The 12356-nt window shown below is 36.0% G+C and overlaps 1 protein-coding gene across 6 annotated transcripts in view; it reads right to left on the bottom strand.

Moving 5' to 3' along the window:
• LOC129844356 (cell migration-inducing and hyaluronan-binding protein-like) overlaps positions 1-12356 on the bottom strand; it is a 135093-nt gene that overhangs the window by 111617 nt on the left and 11120 nt on the right. For 3 of the 6 annotated variants that reach the window (XM_055912673.1, XM_055912670.1, XM_055912672.1), the window contains exon 3: positions 12305-12355. The exons of the other annotated variants lie outside the window; for them this stretch is intronic. The gene's annotated coding sequence lies outside the window, so the exon portion shown is untranslated. The remainder of the gene's footprint in view (positions 1-12304; position 12356) is intronic. 6 annotated transcript variants of the gene reach the window in all.

Here is a 12356-nt window from a genome sequence, read left to right as displayed (position 1 = left end):
CAATGCAACACAACACAAAGCAATACTACACTACAAAACATATTGCAATGCAACACAACACAAAGCAATACTACACTACAAAACATATTGCAATGCAACACAACACAAAGCAATACTACACTACAAAACATATTGCAATGCAACACAACATAATGCAATACTACACTACAAAACATATTGCAATGCAACACAACACAAAGCAATACTACACTACAAAACATATTGCAATGCAACACAACACAAAGCAATACTACACTACAAAACATATTGCAATGCAACACAACACAAAGCAATACTACACTACAAAACATATTGCAATGCAACACAACACAAAGCAATACTACACTACAAAACATATTGCAATGCAACACAACAAAATGCAATACTACACTACAAAACATATTGCAATGCAACACAACACAAAGCAATACTACACTACAAAACATATTGCAATGCAACACAACACAAAGCAATACTACACTACAAAACATATTGCAATGCAACACAACACAATGCAACACTACACTACAAAACATATTGCAATGCAACACAACACAAAGCAATACTACACTACAAAACATATTGCAATGCAACACAACACAAAGCAATACTACACTACAAAACATATTACAATGCAACACAACACAAAGCAATACTACACTACAAAACATATTGCAATGCAACACAACACAAAGCAATACTACACTACAAAACATATTGCAATGCAACACAACACAAAGCAATACTACACTACAAAACATATTGCAATGCAACACAACACAAAGCAATACTACACTACAAAACATATTGCAATGCAACACAACACAAAGCAACACTACACTACAAAACATATTGCAATGCAACACAACACAAAGCAATACTACACTACAAAACATATTGCAATGCAACACAACACAAAGCAATACTACACTACAAAACATATTGCAATGCAACACAACACAAAGCAATACTACACTACAAAACATATTGCAATGCAACACAACACAAAGCAATACTACACTACAAAACATATTGCAATGCAACACAACACAAAGCAATACTACACTACAAAACATATTGCAATGCAACACAACACAAAGCAATACTACACTACAAAACATATTGCAATGCAACACAACACAAAGCAATACTACACTACAAAACATATTGCAATGCAACACAACACAAAGCAATACTACACTACAAAACATATTGCAATGCAACACAACACAAAGCAATACTACACTACAAAACATATTGCAATGCAACACAACACAAAGCAATACTACACTACAAAACATATTGCAATGCAACACAACACAAAGCAATACTACACTACAAAACATATTGCAATGCAACACAACACAAAGCAATACTACACTACAAAACATATTGCAATGCAACACAACACAAAGCAATACTACACTACAAAACATATTGCAATGCAACACAACACAAAGCAACACTACACTACAAAACATATTGCAATGCAACACAACACAAAGCAATACTACACTACAAAACATATTGCAATGCAACACAACACAAAGCAACACTACACTACAAAACATATTGCAATGCAACACAACACAAAGCAATACTACACTACAAAACATATTGCAATGCAACACAACACAAAGCAATACTACACTACAAAACATATTGCAATGCAACACAACACAAAGCAATACTACACTACAAAACATATTGCAATGCAACACAACACAAAGCAATACTACACTACAAAACATATTGCAATGCAACACAACACAAAGCAATACTACACTACAAAACATATTGCAATGCAACACAACATAATGCAATACTACACTACAAAACATATTGCAATGCAACACAACACAAAGCAATACTACACTACAAAACATATTGCAATGCAACACAACACAAAGCAATACTACACTACAAAACATATTGCAATGCAACACAACACAAAGCAATACTACACTACAAAACATATTGCAATGCAACACAACACAAAGCAATACTACACTACAAAACATATTGCAATGCAACACAACACAAAGCAATACTACACTACAAAACATATTGCAATGCAACACAACACAAAGCAATACTACACTACAAAACATATTGCAATGCAACACAACACAAAGCAATACTACACTACAAAACATATTGCAATGCAACACAACACAAAGCAATACTACACTACAAAACATATTGCAATGCAACACAACACAAAGCAATACTACACTACAAAACATATTGCAATGCAACACAACACAAAGCAATACTACACTACAAAACATATTGCAATGCAACACAACACAAAGCAATACTACACTACAAAACATATTGCAATGCAACACAACACAAAGCAATACTACACTACAAAACATATTGCAATGCAACACAACACAAAGCAATACTACACTACAAAACATATTGCAATGCAACACAACACAAAGCAATACTACACTACAAAACATATTGCAATGCAACACAACACAAAGCAACACTACAAAACATATTGCAATGCAACACAACACAAAGCAACACTACACTACAAAACATATTGCAATGCAACACAACATAATGCAATACTACACTACAAAACATATTGCAATGCAACACAACACAAAGCAACACTACACTACAAAACATATTGCAATGCAACACAACACAAAGCAATACTACACTACAAAACATATTGCAATGCAACACAACACAAAGCAACACTACACTACAAAACATATTGCAATGCAACACAACACAAAGCAATACTACACTACAAAACATATTGCAATGCAACACAACACAAAGCAACACTACACTACAAAACATATTGCAATGCAACACAACACAAAGCAATACTACACTACAAAACATATTGCAATGCAACACAACATAATGCAATACTACACTACAAAACATATTGCAATGCAACACAACACAAAGCAACACTACACTACAAAACATATTGCAATGCAACACAACACAAAGCAATACTACACTACAAAACATATTGCAATGCAACACAACACAAAGCAATACTACACTACAAAACATATTGCAATGCAACACAACACAAAGCAATACTACACTACAAAACATATTGCAATGCAACACAACACAAAGCAATACTACACTACAAAACATATTGCAATGCAACACAACACAAAGCAATACTACACTACAAAACATATTGCAATGCAACACAACATAATGCAATACTACACTACAAAACATATTGCAATGCAACACAACACAAAGCAATACTACACTACAAAACATATTGCAATGCAACACAACACAAAGCAATACTACACTACAAAACATATTGCAATGCAACACAACATAATGCAATACTACACTACAAAACATATTGCAATGCAACACAACACAAAGCAATACTACACTACAAAACATATTGCAATGCAACACAACACAAAGCAATACTACACTACAAAACATATTGCAATGCAACACAACACAAAGCAATACTACACTACAAAACATATTGCAATGCAACACAACACAAAGCAATACTACACTACAAAACATATTGCAATGCAACACAACACAAAGCAATACTACACTACAAAACATATTGCAATGCAACACAACACAAAGCAATACTACACTACAAAACATATTGCAATGCAACACAACACAAAGCAATACTACACTACAAAACATATTGCAATGCAACACAACACAAAGCAATACTACACTACAAAACATATTGCAATGCAACACAACACAAAGCAATACTACACTACAAAACATATTGCAATGCAACACAACACAAAGCAATACTACACTACAAAACATATTGCAATGCAACACAACACAAAGCAATACTACACTACAAAACATATTGCAATGCAACACAACACAAAGCAATACTACACTACAAAACATATTGCAATGCAACACAACACAAAGCAATACTACACTACAAAACATATTGCAATGCAACACAACACAAAGCAATACTACACTACAAAACATATTGCAATGCAACACAACACAAAGCAATACTACACTACAAAACATATTGCAATGCAACACAACACAAAGCAATACTACACTACAAAACATATTGCAATGCAACACAACACAAAGCAACACTACACTACAAAACATATTGCAATGCAACACAACACAAAGCAACACTACACTACAAAACATATTGCAATGCAACACAACATAATGCAATACTACACTACAAAACATATTGCAATGCAACACAACACAAAGCAACACTACACTACAAAACATATTGCAATGCAACACAACACAAAGCAATACTACACTACAAAACATATTGCAATGCAACACAACACAAAGCAACACTACACTACAAAACATATTGCAATGCAACACAACACAAAGCAATACTACACTACAAAACATATTGCAATGCAACACAACACAAAGCAACACTACACTACAAAACATATTGCAATGCAACACAACACAAAGCAATACTACACTACAAAACATATTGCAATGCAACACAATATAATGCAATACTACACTACAAAACATATTGCAATGCAACACAACACAAAGCAACACTACACTACAAAACATATTGCAATGCAACACAACACAAAGCAATACTACACTACAAAACATATTGCAATGCAACACAACACAAAGCAATACTACACTACAAAACATATTGCAATGCAACACAACACAAAGCAATACTACACTACAAAACATATTGCAATGCAACACAACACAAAGCAATACTACACTACAAAACATATTGCAATGCAACACAACACAAAGCAATACTACACTACAAAACATATTGCAATGCAACACAACACAAAGCAATACTACACTACAAAACATATTGCAATGCAACACAACACAAAGCAATACTACACTACAAAACATATTGCAATGCAACACAACACAAAGCAATACTACACTACAAAACATATTGCAATGCAACACAACACAAAGCAATACTACACTACAAAACATATTGCAATGCAACACAACACAAAGCAATACTACACTACAAAACATATTGCAATGCAACACAACATAATGCAATACTACACTACAAAACATATTGCAATGCAACACAACACAAAGCAATACTACACTACAAAACATATTGCAATGCAACACAACACAAAGCAATACTACACTACAAAACATATTGCAATGCAACACAACATAATGCAATACTACACTACAAAACATATTGCAATGCAACACAACACAAAGCAACACTACACTACAAAACATTTTGCAATGCAACACAACACAAAGCAATACTACACTACAAAACATATTGCAATGCAACACAACACAAAGCAATACTACACTACAAAACATATTGCAATGCAACACAACACAAAGCAATACTACACTACAAAACATATTGCAATGCAACACAACACAAAGCAATACTACACTACAAAACATATTGCAATGCAACACAACATAATGCAATACTACACTACAAAACATATTGCAATGCAACACAACACAAAGCAATACTACACTACAAAACATATTGCAATGCAACACAACACAAAGCAATACTACACTACAAAACATATTGCAATGCAACACAACATAATGCAATACTACACTACAAAACATATTGCAATGCAACACAACACAAAGCAACACTACACTACAAAACATATTGCAATGCAACACAACACAAAGCAATACTACACTACAAAACATATTGCAATGCAACACAACACAAAGCAATACTACACTACAAAACATATTGCAATGCAACACAACACAAAGCAATACTACACTACAAAACATATTGCAATGCAACACAACACAAAGCAATACTACACTACAAAACATATTGCAATGCAACACAACACAAAGCAATACTACACTACAAAACATATTGCAATGCAACACAACACAAAGCAATACTACACTACAAAACATATTGCAATGCAACACAACACAAAGCAATACTACACTACAAAACATATTGCAATGCAACACAACACAAAGCAATACTACACTACAAAACATATTGCAATGCAACACAACATAATGCAATACTACACTACAAAACATATTGCAATGCAACACAACACAAAGCAATACTACACTACAAAACATATTGCAATGCAACACAACACAAAGCAACACTACACTACAAAACATATTGCAATGCAACACAACACAAAGCAACACTACACTACAAAACATATTGCAATGCAACACAACACAAAGCAATACTACACTACAAAACATATTGCAATGCAACACAACACAAAGCAATACTACACTACAAAACATATTGCAATGCAACACAACACAAAGCAATACTACACTACAAAACATATTGCAATGCAACACAACACAAAGCAACACTACACTACAAAACATATTGCAATGCAACACAACACAAAGCAACACTACACTACAAAACATATTGCAATGCAACACAACACAAAGCAATACTACACTACAAAACATATTGCAATGCAACACAACACAAAGCAATACTACACTACAAAACATATTGCAATGCAACACAACACAAAGCAATACTACACTACAAAACATATTGCAATGCAACACAACACAAAGCAATACTACACTACAAAACATATTGCAATGCAACACAACACAAAGCAATACTACACTACAAAACATATTGCAATGCAACACAACACAAAGCAATACTACACTACAAAACATATTGCAATGCAACACAACACAAAGCAATACTACACTACAAAACATATTGCAATGCAACACAACACAAAGCAATACTACACTACAAAACATATTGCAATGCAACACAACACAAAGCAATACTACACTACAAAACATATTGCAATGCAACACAACACAAAGCAATACTACACTACAAAACATATTGCAATGCAACACAACACAAAGCAATACTACACTACAAAACATATTGCAATGCAACACAACACAAAGCAATACTACACTACAAAACATATTGCAATGCAACACAACACAAAGCAATACTACACTACAAAACATATTGCAATGCAACACAACACAAAGCAATACTACACTACAAAACATATTGCAATGCAACACAACACAAAGCAACACTACACTACAAAACATATTGCAATGCAACACAACACAAAGCAACACTACACTACAAAACATATTGCAATGCAACACAACACAAAGCAACACTACACTACAAAACATATTGCAATGCAACACAACATAATGCAATACTACACTACAAAACATATTGCAATGCAACACAACACAATGCAATACTACACTACAAAACATATTGCAATGCAACACAACATAATGCAATACTACACTACAAAACATATTGCAATGCAACACAACACAAAGCAATACTACACTACAAAACATATTGCAATGCAACACAACACAAAGCAACACTACACTACAAAACATATTGCAATGCAACACAACACAAAGCAATACTACACTACAAAACATATTGCAATGCAACACAACACAAAGCAATACTACACCACAAAACATATTGCAATGCAACACAACACAAAGCAATACTACACTACAAAACATATTGCAATGCAACACAACACAAAGCAATACTACACTACAAAACATATTGCAATGCAACACAACACAAAGCAATACTACACTACAAAACATATTGCAATGCAACACAACACAAAGCAATACTACACTACAAAACATATTGCAATGCAACACAACACAAAGCAATACTACACTACAAAACATATTGCAATGCAACACAACACAAAGCAATACTACACTACAAAACATATTGCAATGCAACACAACACAAAGCAATACTACACTACAAAACATATTGCAATGCAACACAACACAAAGCAATACTACACTACAAAACATATTGCAATGCAACACAACACAAAGCAATACTACACTACAAAACATATTGCAATGCAACACAACACAAAGCAATACTACACTACAAAACATATTGCAATGCAACACAACACAAAGCAATACTACACTACAAAACATATTGCAATGCAACACAACACAAAGCAACACAACACAATGCAACACAACACAATGCAACACAACACAAAGCAACACAACACAATGCAACACAACACAATGCAACACAACACAATGCAACACAACACAAAGCAATACTACACTACAAAACATATTGCAATGCAACACAACACAAAGCAATACTACACTACAAAACATATTGCAATGCAACACAACACAAAGCAATACTACACTACAAAACATATTGCAATGCAACACAACATAATGCAATACTACACTACAAAACATATTGCAATGCAACACAACACAATGCAATACTACACTACAAAACATATTGCAATGCAACACAACATAATGCAATACTACACTACAAAACATATTGCAATGCAACACAACACAAAGCAATACTACACTACAAAACATATTGCAATGCAACACAACACAAAGCAACACTACACTACAAAACATATTGCAATGCAACACAACACAAAGCAATACTACACTACAAAACATATTGCAATGCAACACAACACAAAGCAATACTACACTACAAAACATATTGCAATGCAACACAACACAAAGCAATACTACACTACAAAACATATTGCAATGCAACACAACACAAAGCAATACTACACTACAAAACATATTGCAATGCAACACAACACAAAGCAATACTACACTACAAAACATATTGCAATGCAACACAACACAAAGCAATACTACACTACAAAACATATTGCAATGCAACACAACACAAAGCAACACTACACTACAAAACATATTGCAATGCAACACAACACAAAGCAATACTACACTACAAAACATATTGCAATGCAACACAACACAAAGCAATACTACACTACAAAACATATTGCAATGCAACACAACACAAAGCAATACTACACTACAAAACATATTGCAATGCAACACAACACAAAGCAATACTACACTACAAAACATATTGCAATGCAACACAACACAAAGCAATACTACACTACAAAACATATTGCAATGCAACACAACACAAAGCAACACAACACAATGCAACACAACACAATGCAACACAACACAAAGCAACACAACACAATGCAACACAACACAATGCAACACAACACAATGCAACACAACACAAAGCAATACTACACTACAAAACATATTGCAATGCAACACAACACAAAGCAATACTACACTACAAAACATATTGCAATGCAACACAACACAAAGCAATACTACACTACAAAACATATTGCAATGCAACACAACACAAAGCAACACAACACAATGCAACACAACACAATGCAACACAACACAATGCAACACAACACAATGCAACACAACACAATGCAACACAACACAATGCAACACAACACAATGCAACACAACACAAAGCAACACAACACAATGCAACACAACACAATGCAACACAACACAATGCAACACAACACAATGCAACACAACACAATGCAACACAACACAAAGCAACACAACATGTCGCAGCGCAAAACACAATAACACGTGGCAACATAAACATAACAGCAACATAAAGTGGATCTGTAGTGAGAGGCTGTGAAGTCTATTTAACCAAACAGAAACAGTTCCAAGGACTGGGGCTTCATTTAAAAACAACAAGATGTTTTCATTCACTAAACCTGTTGCTCATTGTTCTCTTGCATACCACAGCACACACCCACACTCTTTTACAACAAACACACACACACGCACAGTCACAGAAAACATCACACGTCATAAAGTATCATCGCAGCAGATTCCACACCAAACATAGTGATTCAAGCTCTTTCAAGCTTCCAATTGAAGGTGCCTATTGAAAATACACAAAAGGCGCTCTTAGAAACGGAGGGAGGCGGAGAAGAGAGCTATGAAGCAATAAAAACAACTCAAGTCAGGTCCGTCTGCTACAGCTGCATTACTGCGCAACTACGGTTAGTGTGAAAATGATTCTATTGGAGAGTGAAGAGGAAGACATCTACCTACCATTTAGTACAAAACTAAATCCCTTCCTCAGTGGAATACGTCTACCTGTCAACCTAGCTTTCATTGAACAATCCACAAGACATAATGCCTTGACAATAGCTTAGCTTTAGGATAGAAATAAATCCATTTTAAAATGAGTGTTTATGAAAATGTATCACTGAAACACATTGAACTTGTGCAATGAACTCCCTGGTTGGTATGATATATCAGGCAAATAACCTGACAGCAAACCTTTCTTCTTCCATTTTCTTCTCTTTCTTTCCTTCCCTTTTCAGTTCTATCTATATTCATGCTCTTGTTCTGGGAGGGATGGGTTCTCTCATCTCATAGCCCTCCGGGCGCTGGGGAACTTGAAATATACACACAACCACATGCTCGCACACACATCCAGGACATCTACTTCAAACAATGCCTGAGGAAGGCCTGCAGCATCATCAAGGACCCCCCCCCCTCTCCCTCCCCCTTGGGACAATTGAGACATGGATTGTGTATGTGTGCCATTCAAAGGGTGAATGGGCAAGACAAAATATCTAAGTAAGTGCCTTTGAACAGTGTATGGTAGTAGGTGCCAGGCTCACCGGTTTGAGTGTGTCACGAACGGTGTCACGAACGTCAACACTGCTGGGTTTTTCACGCTCAACAGTTTCCTGTGTGTACCAAGAATGGTCCACCACCCAAAGGACATCCAGCCAACTAGATACAACTGTGGGAAGCATTGGAGTCAACATGGGCCAGCATCCCTGTGGAACACTTTCCACACCTTGTAGAGTCCATGCCCCGTCAACTCAATATTAGGAAGGTGTTCCTAATGTTTTGTACACTCAGTGTATACATTGATGATACACACACATTATAACTGCTGCTTACCAGACTGTTATTAACCTGCTCAGCTTATACACTTACCTCCAATCCCCCCTTGCCCAGAACACATGTACATATTGGACTAGAAATTCTTCCTTCCTGTATTAAACTGATGTTAAAATGTTTATTCTATTCTACTGAGCCATTTACTTTATGTTAGTATTCTTATATTTTATTATTGGTTATTGTTGTTGCATTGTCGAGAAGGAACCTGCAAGGAAGCATTTCATTGGACGGTGTATACCATGATCCTGTATCCTGTACATACTGTTAGACTGATGTACACACACACACACACACACACACACACACACACACACACACACACACACACACACACACACACACACACACACACACACACACACACACACACACACACACACCTAAGCCCTCAGAGTAGTGGGGTTGAAAGTATGAACATCCTGTAGGGAAGAAAGAGGCCATGCTAGGATACACTCTGTATGGGTCCTGGGCTGACTTAAAACGAATTGAAACCACACACACACCTTCAATGACTGGAGAAACTACATCAGGAAGACATACACATCCCTGGGGTCTCACTTAAAACACACACTGATCTTGTTAACTTAAATAAGTATTGAATAAGTAATACATGCTGAAGTGAACAACTACACACTAAACATGCCATTAGCATCATCAGAATCACCTCAACATGACTTATCATCCGAGCAGCTAAATTAGAATATGTCATCAATTCTGCCTCTCCAGCTTTCCTACATTCATTCAGAACACGAGACACACATCTGGGGCTGGTACTGCTGAACTACTAGGATAAACCAACCAGCTAACATCAGAAACAAGCCTTGGGGAGACACAGACAGGCAGACACTCACACCTCAACAATGGCATCTGCAACCGGCCTTGGATAGAGATATAGACAGACAGAGAGAGAGAGAGACAGACAGACAGACAGCAACAGAGAGAGAGAGAAACAGAGAGAGAGAGCGACAGAGACAAAGAGAGAGAGAGACAGAGAGACAGAGACACACACTGTGTGCCATACGACAGCCATCAGCTAGATGAGATTGACACGTAGCAGGCAGATGAAAGACAAGACTCAGCCCTCTGTTCATTCCTCCCTGCAGTCACATTCTACTGAGGTCTCTCACTTTCATACATCCATTATTCACTACACTACATGGTGTGGCGAGGATACACACACACACACACACAACCAACCACACACACAACCACACACACTTGGATAACAACATGCAGTGCTGGGGATGGACTCATGGAATCTGTGCCTTGCAGAATACTGGGGAGCAAGCTGTCGGGGAGCACTTACACAGCTTTATCTGTGTGTGTATGTGTGTGTGTGTATGTATTTGTGGATGCATTTGTATATGTGTGTGTATGTGTGTGTGTGTATGTATTTGTGGATGCATTTGTATATGTGTGTGTATGTGTGTGTGTGTGTACTCACCTTGTCATCACAGTCAAGCGGGCTGGATCCACTCTTGTTCCCACAGTCTTCC

Source organism: Salvelinus fontinalis, unplaced genomic scaffold (genome assembly GCF_029448725.1).
Source record: "Salvelinus fontinalis isolate EN_2023a unplaced genomic scaffold, ASM2944872v1 scaffold_0197, whole genome shotgun sequence".
Lineage (NCBI taxonomy): Eukaryota > Metazoa > Chordata > Actinopteri > Salmoniformes > Salmonidae > Salvelinus > Salvelinus fontinalis.
The sequence above is the reverse complement of the archived record's forward strand: the minus strand, read 5'-3'. Positions and strand labels throughout refer to the sequence as shown.